A 15,198-nucleotide genomic window follows, 5' to 3' on the forward strand; every position below is an offset into this window, starting at 1 on the left:
AAGAAGCGAAACAACCATATGAGCCTTATTTTATGAGATGTTTAAGTTTTCGTGAAACAGGGCCAGAACGATTACTGGATCCCCTGTTCTGACTTTGAAAATTTACCATAAATTAACCAGAGACAATTAGATGTCATGCTTCATATGTATAGATTCCTTTTTTAGTCTATTTTCATTAGAAACAAATGGCATAAGTATTGAAGCTCTGTACAGGGAGATATCTAAGTCGTAATGCATGAAGGTCAGAGTAGTCGAACCCTGAAACAGGAGAGACTTTAACTAATAAACTGTACTGATTGGCTAGACCAAAAATTCTAGAAACAAATTTCTAGATGGAAATATAAGTCTAGTTTTAGGTAAAATTTACGGAATCAGTTTTCGAGTTTTGGAACTCGAGATATGATTTTTAAGGTGACAGTGACGCAGTTAACCAGCTTTTCTGGAAATTTTAAAATGAACTGTGTAAGTAAATGAATTAAGTCCGTTAGCACCTCGTGTTCGACTCCGGCAACGGTCTCGAGTACGGGGTGTTACAGTTGTTAAGTGTTCTAGCTAGCCCATGCTTAAATTCATGAGATTGTTGATGATTTGGAAATGTACCATGTATGAATTCATGAGCTTGGTGATGTTATATGTTGAAATATGAAAGCTTGATGTTGGGTTTACATGTATTGTCTTTGAATTTTTGGTGAAATTGAGTAATTTGGGCTAAATTGTAAAAATGTTATTTTGAGGGACTAAAATGTGAAATAAATGAAATGTATGGATTTGTATAAGAGCTAGGAGAATTCAACCAAGCATGAGTATATTCAAATTTAATGTATTTGGTGATTTGGTGAATTAGGGACTAAAGTGTCGAAATATAAAAGTGTGAGGGCTAATTTGCAAAATGCCCTAATTGTGTGTATATGGATTGTTTTGAATGATTTGGTGAATAAAAGGGTTAATTTTCAATACATATAGATCAAGAAAAGAGAAATTTAGATTTAGACTGAGGGAAGTTGAAGAATGTTGAATAAACATTCAAGTTGACAACTTCGAGTACGAGGTAAGTTCGTACATAATAAATGTTGTTAAAGATATGTTTTATTGCGAGGGTAATGCATAGATTGTTTAGATATTTGATTACGTTTTAAGTATAATGATATTTGACTGTGATTGGCACTAAGTGTGTGGTTTAATATAGCTTCGGCTATAAATGGCACTAAGTGTGCGAGTTGGCATAGCTTCGGCTATAGAAGGCACTATGTGTGCGATACAGATTTATTCTCGTCAATTGAGATGGCACTAAGTGTGTGGGATTGTTCTAGCTTCGACTAATCTCTAAGCACTAAATGTGCGGATATTTAAGGCGATTATGATCTTTGGAAAGTTTTAAAGTACTCGAACAAAAGGTGAGATTGAAAATGAATAAATATGAAATTATTCTGGTAAGTTTGTTACCTATGAGATAAGTGGTAAAATGTTTAAAAGTTTATTGAATATGTATAAACATATAGTTGGTGTTGGCTTGAATTTGATGGATTAGTTAAGATGTTATAAGTATTTATGTGATGATGTTTCATATTTCTTATTGTTAATATTTTGGTATGAGCTTACTAAGCGTTTGAAAGCTTACTTCGTGTGTGTTTTCATTGTTTTATAGATTTCAAGGCTGCTACAAGCTTGGGGATTGTGAAGAATCGTCGCCACACTATCGAACCTCATTTTGGTACTTTTGAAATTGTATATTTTGAAGTATGGCATGTATAGGCTAGTAGTTAAGGAAGTATGTTTTGTGATGTATATATATATTTAGCCATGTGATTTGGCTAGTTTGTGTTTGAATTCAAAGTTGAGAATGGCTTGTGGTATGTGATGTTAATATGCTATTGTGGTATGTTTTAGTTGGACAAAAGAAATGGTAAATGTTGGTAAGTTTTGGTAGATTTAGTTTGGTTTTGGATGATGAATAGAAGGAAAATTTTTGGGTATGAATATACCTTGTGTTTAGTATGAATTGGTAAGGTTAATGAGTAGAGAAATGGTTGATATTGTTATGTTATAAATGATGAATGCCATAGCATAAAGATTGGCTAAATTGGAGGTAGAATTATGCTTGTTTAAATTGCTTGTAGGATCGACCCATAAAGGGGTGGCAAGTTGGCTTAAACCAAGCCTACATTGTGCCACATGGTCAGGGAACACGGGCGTGCTTTATGGCCGTGGGCTTAAGTCCGTAGCTAGCTAAGTATCACACTGCTATAGCACACGGGCGTGTCTGTTGGCTGTAGGGAAAAGTCAGTATGCATGCTCTATTTTGCCACGGATTTGACACACGGGTGTGTCTAGGCCGTGTGAGGCACACAACCTGATCACACGGGCGTGTGACCTTTTAAAATTGGAACATTTCTTATAAGTTTAGAAACTTTCATATGTTATTAATTTGATCCCGAATGCATGTTTCAACTTTGTATACTTGATTTTATGTGAATATTGGATGTGAATGAATGACTTTATTAGTAATGAAATGATATTTGCTGTATAGAGGTTCTGATTTGAGTTATAAGTTAGGTAATGCCTTTTAACCTATTCCAGTGACGGTTATGGGTTAGGGGTGTTACAGTTCCTCCATTGTCAAGCTTTCGGGTTTTTCAGGTTTTTGATCAAACGCATAGATTTTCTTCATCTAATATAACAATTCAATTCCTTATGAGTTTTTAATGTTATCTAGTATTTAAAACTAAGTTTTAAGCCATTAAAACCCATGTCCTTGATAAAAGCTGAAAATCGAATCATTAATGGTGAATTTCGGGTTTGTGGATAAAAAATTGATTCTAAAGTGTTTTTAAACTTTTTTTAACATGATTAGATGCTTTCTAAAGTAAATTTGAAGTTTCATCAAGGATTTCTTGGGTTTTAATGAATTTTCATTGTAATGGCCAAAACTTGTCGAAAAATTTTGATACCTTAAAAAGTGTAGATTTTTGTTGTTTAAAAGTTGATAATTAGCCTTATATGAATATGTATGATGAACGGAATTTGTTTTGTGCGAAAAGATTAAGTGTAGACCGAGTTATTTGCATCTAAATTTTCTATGTTCAAAGTTTTGTAAAAAGATAAAGTAGCTTAGGCTTATGTTTGTGACTGTTTTAATGAAGTTGATGACTGATTGTTGAATGTGTGTCTCTGTGGTTTGTCTTGTTGAAGCATCATAGTTAATAGGACCTTCAACGAGGAGAGCTAAATGTAAAGAAAAGTTGTCTAAGTTTTTAGTTTTCGGTAAAAGCATATATTTTGGTGAGTGTTTTGGAATAGCTACTCGTAAGTGATTCGTTGTGTATTTGGGAGTTTAGAGGTAGCCTAAACCCCTTCTCTAAATTCTAAGTGTAAGTGCTCTTTTACCTATGCTAAATATGTGATAAATATGTTTGTGAATTATGATAAAAAGTGCTATGATGTGACAAAATATGAGCATGTTGTAATGACAGTTGTGACGGTAAATATGTGGGTATGTTATTCATGCCATGCGACAGTGTGTATAATGTGTTAATGATATGGTTATGTATAAAATATGTACGAATAATCGGTAAAGTAATATTTGATGGCAGTATGGATATTTTGGCCTTGTCACTAAATGAGACAGTTGGATATATTTGACATGCGATAGGATTGTGAGTACTTATGTAACACCCTATACCCGGCTCGATTGCCGAGCCCGAATACTAGGACGGTACACTATCATCTCACACCACTTACATAGAAAAAAACTTTTCAAGTAACCAATTGTCATCTTTATTTAACAATATGTATGAATTATAGTCGTATAACCACTTCTTATATTTAAAACATGCCACACATACACTAAGGGTTTTAAAAATATCAATCAAACCTGTCAAAGGGCCAAATTACAAAATCTTCAAAATTGTTACGTACGTATCAATACTAAAGAAGTAGTATTGATATTTTCCTAAAGTGGTATCGATACCAAATGAAAAATTGGTACCAAACTTGCATTCTATTTCTCACCAAAATTCCCAAACGTCGAAGACTATTAGTACCTTCTGCAAGGTATCGATAAATTTACCCTGAGTATCGATACTTGGGCCAAGTATCGATACCAATTCGATATTCTATCTTACTACTCCTTCGAAATTATAGAGATACTATTTTTAAAGCCCTAATATTGATACCTCTGCTCCATGTTACAAAAATTTAGCATATGCAATCATTAAAACCACTCAACTTAACCCCTAGATATCATGCTTTGTTCACCTAGTTTAAGAAACATCAAAATATCTGAAATAGTTGTCCTAATATCATATTCAAGTCCACATAGTTCCAAGCATAAATGACATGCAAACAAACTAAGAATTAACTTAGCAAAACCGAAATGAAATCTACTTCATTGCCTTAGAGTCCCATATAATAAATAAACTAGTTACAGCTACTATAGGAACTAAAGAATGGCTTGGATCAATTCCTCGAAGGCCACACCACTCACATTAGGAATGCAACTACTTTGCAAAGGTTAAAATGAAGTGGGTGAGGTTAACAAGGTCAGTGAAGGCTAAGAATAAAAACTATGCAATAAGCCTTCATGCATCAACGAAACAGGCAAACATCATACTCATATCATATTCTACTCTTATGACATATTTTACACATTAATCATCTTACTAGACTTCATTCACACAGTAGACACATGAATACTTAAGCATATACTTCAACATATACCAATATCAGTTAAAAACATTCAGTCACTTTTGATGATAATTTGGTTCTTGAGATTATGTAACATAAAGTGGCCTCTATCACCACAAATCAGATACGCGGATCTCCATCACACCATAATGATTCAAAGAGTGGAAGTGTCCCATAAGTGAAGCATATAGCTAACACTCTCTAACACACCACACATACATGTCCTTATGAATGGAGCTTAGCTCACATTCCCTTATCTCTTCGAAACTGTCCCTGGGCCTCAACACTCCACATATTTCACAACACAAAGGTGAGTACTGATAATCCTATCGCATGCCAACTATATCCAACGGTCTCATAAGGTAACAAGGCAAAAATATCCACATTATTATCACATATTTACTTATCGATTTTTCGCACATATTCACAACATATTCACATTAGTAGCATAATATAATCTATGTCATATGGCATGAAAACATATCCAAAAAATTATTGTCACCTGGAATGATTAACATACCCTCATATTCATTTCCACAACGGTCATCACAAGTTTATAGCATATATCATAACAACTCATACATGTTCATGATTACTCAATTTCACAATTGCACAACACACATTTATCACATTATAACATAGCTGTGAGAACAATTACACTCAGAATTTAGAGAAGGGGTTTAGGCTACCTCTAAATTCCCAAATACACAACAAATCACTTACGAGTAGTTATTCCAAAACACTCATCGATTATCAACTTTCACTGAAAAGTGAGAGTTTGAACTAGCTTTTCCTTCAACTCGTATTAGGCTCTAATGAATCTAAGGATTCACACACAACAATCATACAATATACACAGTCAAGTAATAGCCAAGGACTCGCTTAAATGAACCAAAATACAAGTCTAAACTTCATTCTCATGTAGCTAAACCCTTCAGCATGACAAACCTAAAATTCGAATAACTCAGTTTATGCTTAATCCATTCATCTAAAACAAATCCCATTCATCTACATATTCATCTACGACTAATTCTTAACCTTTAAACTTTGCAAAACTATGCATTTTTAGGTATCAAAATTTTTCGACATGTCTTGGCCATTACAACGAAAATTCCTAAGAATCCAAGAAATCCTTGATGAAACTTCAAAGTTACTTTAGAAAGCTTCTAATTAGGTAAAAGAATAATTGAAAAACACTTTTAAACCAGGTTTTTATCCACAAACTTAAAATTCACCATTAAAAACTCGATTTTTGGCTTTTACCTAAAACATGTATTTTAATGGCTAAAAATTCAATTTACAAAATTTAATAACATTTAAAACTAATAGAAAAATGATTGATTACCTTTGACGGAAGAAAACCAAAGTTGTCGACACAAATTCGAGAAACCCTACACTCAATGAGGATGGTGAAATTGGTGAGATTTTTGGGTGTTTCCTTGGAATACTTTGAAGATAAATGGCTCGAGAATTGACAGAAATCAAAAGGGGGGAGATTTAACAACCAAAATCAATGAAAAGAGCTTGAGAGAGCAAAAACAACAAAAGCAAGAATAGAGCAAAGCTTTTTAAGTGAAACAAGTTGGGAAGGGGGAGGTTTTTAGGTTGATTTGAAAAATTGGTTTAATTGCTTCATAAAGACTCATAGCTTTGACCCTTTTACAAATCAATCCCCTTTTTAAAATTAAAGACATTTAATACTCATTTCCAAAAATTGACTTAACTTTATGAAAACCATTGTCGAAAATATTATCGAGTACCAACCTTACAAAATTTTGAGCTCATATAGGGCAAAGTTCCTAAAATACCCTTAAAACTCCTAAGCCCTATTTTGGGGTGTGACAACTCTCCCCAACTAAAAATTTCATCCTCGAAATTTACCTGAACTAAGCAGATAAGGATATTGTTGTTTTATCGCTTCTTCGGTTACCCAAGTAGCCTTTTCACTTTGTGGTTGCACCACAAAACTGTAACCAATGAGATTCTTTTGTTTCGTAACACTTTCACTTCATGATCTAAAATCTCTATTGGTTACATATCAAAAGTGAGATTAGGTTGAACCTCAATCTCCTCTACTAGCACAATATGCGACGGATCCGAATGATACTTTCGAAGAATAGACACATGAAAAACATTATGGATTTGCTCAAGTTCTAGTGGTAACTTAAGTCGATACACTTTTGGGCCAACCCTCTCAACAACCTCATATGGTCTGACAAACCTTGGACTTAACTTACCCTTCTTACCGAAACTCAAAGCCTTCTTCCAATGAGAAACTTTCAAGAACACCTTATCGCCAACTTGAAACTCTATATCTCGACATTTCAAATCTGCATAAGATTTCTGCCTATTTGTTGCTGCTTTCAACCTTTCACATGTCAACTTTACTTTCTCTTCGATCTCATGAACTAGATTTGGTCCAACAACATGCTTTTCATCCAACTCCGTCCATCACTAAGGAGTTCTACACTTCCTAGCATACAATGCCTCAAATGGTGCCATGCGAATAGTCACTTGGAAATTGTTATTGTAATCAAACTCTACTAAGGGCAGATATTGCTCCAAACTACCACTAAACTTGTTCACACGACTTCGCAACATGTCTTATAAAACTTGAATTACCCTCTCAGATTGGCCATCAGTTTGGAGGTGATAAGTTGTACTAAAAGTAAGTTTCGATCCAAAAGCCTTTTGCAAACTCTTCCAAAACCATGAAGTAAACCTCGGATCCTTATTAGAAATAATCGATACTGGAACCCCATGAACACTAGCAATCTTAGGAATATGCAACTCTGCCAACTTTTGCAACAAATAATTGGTACGCACTACTAGAAAATGCGCACTCTTCAAAAATTGATTAACTATAACCCAAATTGAATCCTTCTTCGATGGAGTCAATGGCAAACCCAAAATAAAATCCATAGTAATCCTTTCCCACTTCCATTTAGGAATTGTAATAGGTTACAAAAACCCCAAAGGAAATTAATGTTCAACTTTCACCTTTTGACAAACCAAACATCGATCCACAAAATCTGTAATGTCACACTTCAGCCCAAGCCACCAATAAATCTCACGAAGATCATGATACATTTTACCACCACCGAGATGCATAGCGTAAGGGATACTGTGCACCTCGGTAAGGATCAATTGCCTTAAATCCACATCTTGCTGCATACACAATCTACCTCGAAAATTCAAAATACCTTCCGCATCAATATCAAAATCTCCGTTAACATCTTACTCCACTTATCGAATCATTTTCAACAAATCTCCATCTAACGATTGTTTTTCCTTAATATGCTGCAAAAAGTCAGTTTCACTAGAAGTTCAGCACTCAAACCACCATCACTAGCTAAACTCAAGTGCGTAAGCATAGCTCTCAACTTTGTCATCGACTTCCTACTCAAAGCATCAACAACAACATTTGCCTTACCAAGGTGATACTCAATCACATAGCCATAGTCCTTTAAAATCTCAATCCAACGCCTTTGCTTTAAATTCAACTCCTTTTCTGAGAGGAGGTACTTAAGGCTCTTATGATCAGTGTAAATCACACACTTCTCTCCATAAAGATAATGGCACCAAATCTTAAATGCAAACACCACAGCATCTAACTCGAAATCATGAGTAAGGTAGTTTCGTTCGTATGTCTTCAACTATCTTGAAGCATAAGCCACAACTTTACCTTCTTGCATCAAAATGCAACCAAGTCCTGAATATGAAGCATCAATAAAAACTCATAATGCCCATACCAAGTCCTAAAAGCAGTTTTCAACACATCCGACCCCTTCTTTTTCAATTGGTAATACCCAGACCTTAAATCAATCTTCGAAAATAATGTTGCATCGCGAAACTGATCAAACAAGTTATCAATTCGAGGCAAGGGATACTTAATCTTAATAGTTAACTTGTACAACTTCCTATAATCAATACACACCCTCATCATACCATCCTACTTCTTTACAAACAAAACCGGGCGTAATAAACACTGGTGCAGTACTAGGATAGAGCTCAATACCAAACTCAACTTCACGATCCGGTGGCAAACCAAACAACTCTTTGGGAAACACATCAAGAAAATCCCTAACAGTACGAATATCCTGAGCTCTCAACTCCTTACTAACTAAATTCATCATGTAGGCTAAGTAAGCCTCACAACATTTTCCCATAATCCTTTCAGCCTTCATTGTCAAAACCACATTAAACATAAAACTCGATCTTTCACCCACAACAACTATTTCCAAACCATCACTATCTTTCAAGGTAATTCACTTAGTCTCAAAATCTACCTTAGCCTTATGCTCAGTTAACTAGTCCATGCCCAAAATAACATTGAACCCATAAAATGGCAATTCCATACGATCAACAGAGAGAGCGTACCTTTGTATCATAAGAGGACACCTATGGTAAACTCTATTCACAATAATACTATCTCCAAAGGAACTAATTACAATCATGCCCAAATCAATTATCTCTATAGGAATCCCTAGTTGACTAACTAGTTCATTTAAAATGTACGAATGTGTAGATCTAGAATCAACTAAGGCAAACAATGGAATAGATCGTAAAGTGAAAGTGCCTATAATAACACCAGTCGGATCTTGATCCTCAGGTTCCCTAATAGCATAAACCCAAGCGGGACCACCAGACTCAACCTGTGAGGAAACAATGTGAGCAAGAATTCGCTGCCCAACAGGTGTCCCATTTCCTCTACCATGACCTCGGCCTCTAGCAGGCGCAAAACGTGTGCCGAATTCTAGGTCTGCAAAACCTCTACTCTGATTGGGAAATCCCTTAGAAAATGTTCCTTCGAACCATACTTATAGTAGCCACCAATAAACTTACAACACTCTTCAGGATGCCTATGATCACAATTAGCACATAGTAGCCATCTGGAACCACCAGTCGAACCACTAGTGATAGTCACAGCATTACTCTTTTATTTAGACTAACTCGATCGATACCCATGCCCTACCAGAGCTGTAATTATCACACCCCATCTTGGGCGGACGTCTAGAAGCAGCATCGGAAGCCCTCTTACCAGTCTCAGCTATTACAGAACGAGCTAGCTCAACTTCCATAAGCTCATGAAACAACTCTGTATTTTGGGCCACTAACTAAACCCGAATCTCACGATTGAGACCAAAGTGAAACCTCTTATAATGATCATTATCAATCAAAACCATCTCCAGAGCATACTGACTAAGACGCACAAACTTTGCCTCATAGTCAGCCACAGGCAAGTTACCTTTCACAAGATCCAAAAATTCTCGCTTATGAGCTTTCATATAGTACTCGCCCATGAACTTCCTTCTAAAAACCTCAAGGAAGTAATCCCAAATTAAACAATCAATTTTTGTACCTCTTTTAATAGTATTCCACCAACAATGCACCTTTCCATCAAGTAGGGACATGGTAGAACCCAACTTCTCCTCATCAGAATAGGCTATTTGTTTTAGGATCCTTTCCACTCCTTCGAACCAATACTCAGCTACAGTCAAATTAGTCCCTTTAACCCCAGAAAACTCTTTACCACCCAATGCTCGAAGATGTTCAAGCGGTAACCCATAGTTCATAGGTGTAGGATTAGTAGGTGCAAGAGTAGGGTTAGCACCAACACTCTGCTGGAACACTCCAATTATCACTTCCATCAGAGGGCCTACCCTTATCAGGTGTGTTCACTTTATGCGGAGGCACAGGAGGTGTAGAGGATGTACCATCCTCTTGAGCACTAGCTCTCAAATTCACATGTCTAGGAGGTATATTTAGCAATCTACCTTACACAAACACATAAACAAGTAACAAACGATGTGAGTAGCGGGGAAATGATCCAATTCTCGTTCCTGGAAGCAACTATAGAATTAAAGACAATATGTTCCCATTCCTACTCCACATGCATCACAATCAAGAAACATCTCATCTGATTCAAACATTCAACATAGTTCAATCACTTGGGTTTTCAAGATCTATAGGTTGCGAAACCCAAATAAACACATCAAGAACAATCACCTAGGTCTAAGAGTTATTGAACCTAGGCTCTAATACTACCAAATGTAATACCCTATACTCAACCCGATTATCGAGCCCGAATACTAGGATGCTACACTACCATCTTACATAAATTACTTAGCAAATAGCTTCACAAGTAACCAATTGTGATCTTTATTTAACCACATGTATGAATTATAGTCGTATAACCAGTTTTTACTGTTAAAACATGGCATACATACACCAATGGTTTTAAAAATATTGATCAAACCTGTCAATGGGCCAAATTGTAAAATTTCTAAAACTGTTACGTAGGTATTGATACTAAAGATGTGATATCGATATTTTCTTAAAGTGTTATAAATACCACATGAAAATTGATACCAAACTTGCATTCTATTTCTCACCAAAATTCCCAAATGTCGAAAACTATCGGCACCTTTCACAAGGTATCAATAAATTTTCTACACCTTTAAAATTATAGAGGTATCATTTTTAAAGCCCTAATATTGATACCTCTTCTCTAGGTTACAAAAATTCAGCACATGCAAGCATTAAAACCACTCAACTTAAACCATAGACATCATGCTTTGTTCACCTAGTTTAAGAAACATCAAAATATTTGAAATAACAGACCCAATATCATATTCAAGTCCACATACTTCCGTGCATAAATAGAATGCAAACAACCTAATAATTAACTTAGCAAAATCGAAATGAAATCTACCGTATTGCATTAAAGTCCTATATAATAAATAAGCCAGTTACACCTACTATAGCAGCTAAAGAAAGGCTTGGATCAATTCCTCGAAGGCTATACTGTTCACACCAGGAACGCAACTACTCTGCAAAGGTTAAAATAGAGCGGGTGAGTTTAACAAGCTCAGTGAATGCTTCTAATAACAACTATGCAAATAAGCCATCAAGCATCAACGAAATAGGCAAACATCATACTCATATCATATTTTACTCTTATGACATATTTTACACATTGATCATCTTACTAGACTTCATTCACATAGTTGACTCATGAATACTTAAGCATATATTTCAACATATATCAATATCATTTAAATACATTAAGTCACTTTTTATGATAATTTTGCTCTTGAGATTATGAAACATAAAGTGGACTCTATCACCACACATCAGATACGTGGATTTCCGTCACATCATAATGACTCAAAGAGTCAAACATGTTCCATAAGTGAAGCATATAACTAACACTCTCAAACACACTACATTCCCTTATCTCTCCGAAACTATCCCTAGGCCTCAACGCCCCACATATTTCATAACACAAAAGGTGAGTACTCACAATCCTATAGCATGCCAACTATATCCAATGGTCTCCTAAGGTCACAAGGCCAAAATATCCACATTATCATCACATATTTACTTACCAAATTTCCACATACACTCATAGAATATTCATATTAGTAGCACAATATAATCTCTATCATATGGCATGAAAACATATCCAAAAATTTACTGTCACCCGGCATGAATAACATACCATCATATTCATTTCTACAATGGTCATCACAAGCTTATAGCATTTATCATAGCATCTCATACATGTTCATGATTGCATAATTTCACAATTGCACTATACACATTTATCACATTATAATATATATGTGAGAACACTTACACTTAAAATTTAGAGAATGAGTTTTGGCTACCTCTAAATTTCCAAATACACAACGAATTACTTACGAGCAGCTATTCCAAAACACTCACCAATTATCAACTTTCACCAAAAAGTGAGAGTTTGAATTAGCTATTCCTTCAACTCATAGTAGAGTCTAATGAATCTAAGGCTTCACATACAACAATCATATGATATACATATTCAAGTAATAGCCAAGGACTCAGTTAAACCAACCAAAATACAAGCCTAAACTACATTCTCATGTAACTAAACCCTTTAGCATGACAAACTTAAAATTTGAATAACTTATTCTATGTTTAATATTTAAACATGAAATGAATTCCATTCATCTATGAATAATTTCCAACCTTTAAATTTCACAAAACTATATGTTTTCACGTATCAAAATTTTTTGACAAGTTTTGGCCATTACAATGAAAATTTATTAAAACCCAAGAAATCCTTGATGAAACTTCAAAGTTTCTTTAGAAAGCTTCTAATTAGGTAAAAACTAATTGAAAAACACTTTTAAAGTAGGTTTTTATCCACAAACTGAAAAGTCACCATTAAAGACCTGATTTTTAGTGTTTACCTAAAACATGCATTTTAATGGCTAAAAATTTAGTTTAAAAAACTAAATAACATTTAAAACTAATAGAAAAATGAATGATTACCTTTGATGGAAGAAAGATAGAGTTTTCAACACAAATATGAGAAACTCACATTCAAAGAGGATGATGGAATTGGTAAGATTTTTGGGTGTTTTCTTGGAACAATTTGAAGATAAATGGCTTGAAAATTGACAAAAATCAAAAGGGAGAAGATTTAGCAACGAAAATCAATGATGAGAGCTTGGGAGAGCAAAAACGACACAAGCAAGAATAAAGTAGAGCTTTTTACATGAAACAAGCTGGGAAGGGAGAGGTTTTTAGGTTGATTTGAAAAATTGGTTTAATTGTTTCATAAAGACTCATAGTTTTGACCCTTCTGCAAATCAGCCCCTTTTCTAAAATTAAAGACATTTAATACTCATTTCTAAAAATTAACTTAACTTTATGAAAACCATTGTCGAAAATATTATCGAGTATCAACCTTACAAAATTTCGAGCTCATATAGGCTAAAGTTTCTAAAATACCCTAAAACTCTTAGGCCCTATTTTTAGGTGTAAAAACTCACCTATATGCGTTGTGATATTTAGGGCGTTGAGGCTTAAGGACAATTTTTGGAGAGATAAGGGAATACGAGCTAAGCTCCACTCACCAGGATATGTGTGTTTGGTGTGTTGGAGAGTGTTAGCTATAAGTTACCCTTACGGGATGTGTTCGACTTTACGAGTCTATGCATAGTATGTTGGAGATTCGTGTATCTGATGGGTGATGATATAGCTCATTTTTATATTTCATAGCTCAAATGCCAAATTATCTTAAAAAGCGTATATATGTGTAATGTGATGTATGCCTAAATGAGTATATGGATGCTATGCAAATTATTATAAATTGCATTTAAACGGGATTATATGTGACTATATGTGATTAATATATATCAAAATATATGCCTAAATATTCGTATATAAATGTGTAAAAGGGATACATGAAAGATGATTAAATATGTAAATTATGGCATTAAGTTAAAGACATTGTGGAAAAATGATATTAGTTGTTTGGTTGATGCATGGCGACTTGTTGGAGTAGTGGTTATTCTAAGCATTCACTGAGCTTGTTAAGCTTACCCACTCCTTTTAAACCATTGCAAATAAGTAGTGTCGGTGTGAGCGATGTGGTCTCGGGGAGTGATCCAAGCCAGGAACTTAGTTGCTATTAGTAGGTGTTAGTTGTTTAATTGGGTTTTGGGAATGAAAGATAATATGGTAGATGTTATATGATTTTACTATGAATGTTTAGTTGGTTGCGTGCCTATTATGGTTGGTATTTTGTAGACTTGAAAATATGTTATTTGGGACTGCTATTTGAGGTATTTTTGTGCGTATTTTATAAGGTATTTGATGCATGATATTTAGGATTAATCGAGAATGATCAATGTGCTGATCCATGTTATATTTTGAAGGTTTAGAACAGAGTTATCGATATTTGAACTTTAAAAAAAATGATATCTCTACTATATTTGTATTTCAGGAAGACTATTTTGCTTGTAGGCATCAATATTTTATCTCGAGTATCGATACTCAGGGTGAAATTATCAATACTTCATCAGTGGTATCGATTTTTTTTAAAGTTGGGTTTTTGAAATAAGAAACAGTGAGCTAATTTGGTATCGATTTTCCAAGTGGTATCGATACCACCTGAGAGAAATATCGATACCACTCTTTTAGTATTGATACCTATGTAACAGTGTGGAAATTTTTTTGATTGATCTAAATGCATGTATAATTATTTTTACAAGACTATGTGATGTATATTTAGCATGTAACGATATAACTAAAAAGTGAGAATTGACTTAACACCTATATGAATACTAAAATAGAAGACATTTATTTTGCAATAAGATTTTAAAATTTTGTTTATCACATGAGACGGTGATGTGGCATCCTGATATTCGGGCTTGGCAACTAGGCCAAGTATAGGGTGTTACATTTGGTGATATTAGAGCTTAGGTTCAATAACTCTTAACCTAGGTGATTGTTTCGATGTGCTAATTAGGGTTTCGCAACCCATGGATCTTGGAAACCCAAGTGATTAAAATAAGTTGAATGTTTGAATCGCATGAAATGTCTCTTGATTGTGATGCATATGGGGTAGGAATGGGAACACATTGCCTTTAATCCTAAAGTTTGCTTGCAGAAATGAGACTTGGATCATCTCCTCACCACTCATACTGTTTGTTATTTGTTTATGTGTTTGTGTATGTTAGATTA

Source organism: Gossypium arboreum, chromosome 8 (assembly GCF_025698485.1).
Source record: "Gossypium arboreum isolate Shixiya-1 chromosome 8, ASM2569848v2, whole genome shotgun sequence".
NCBI classification, from domain to species: Eukaryota; Viridiplantae; Streptophyta; class Magnoliopsida; order Malvales; family Malvaceae; genus Gossypium; species Gossypium arboreum.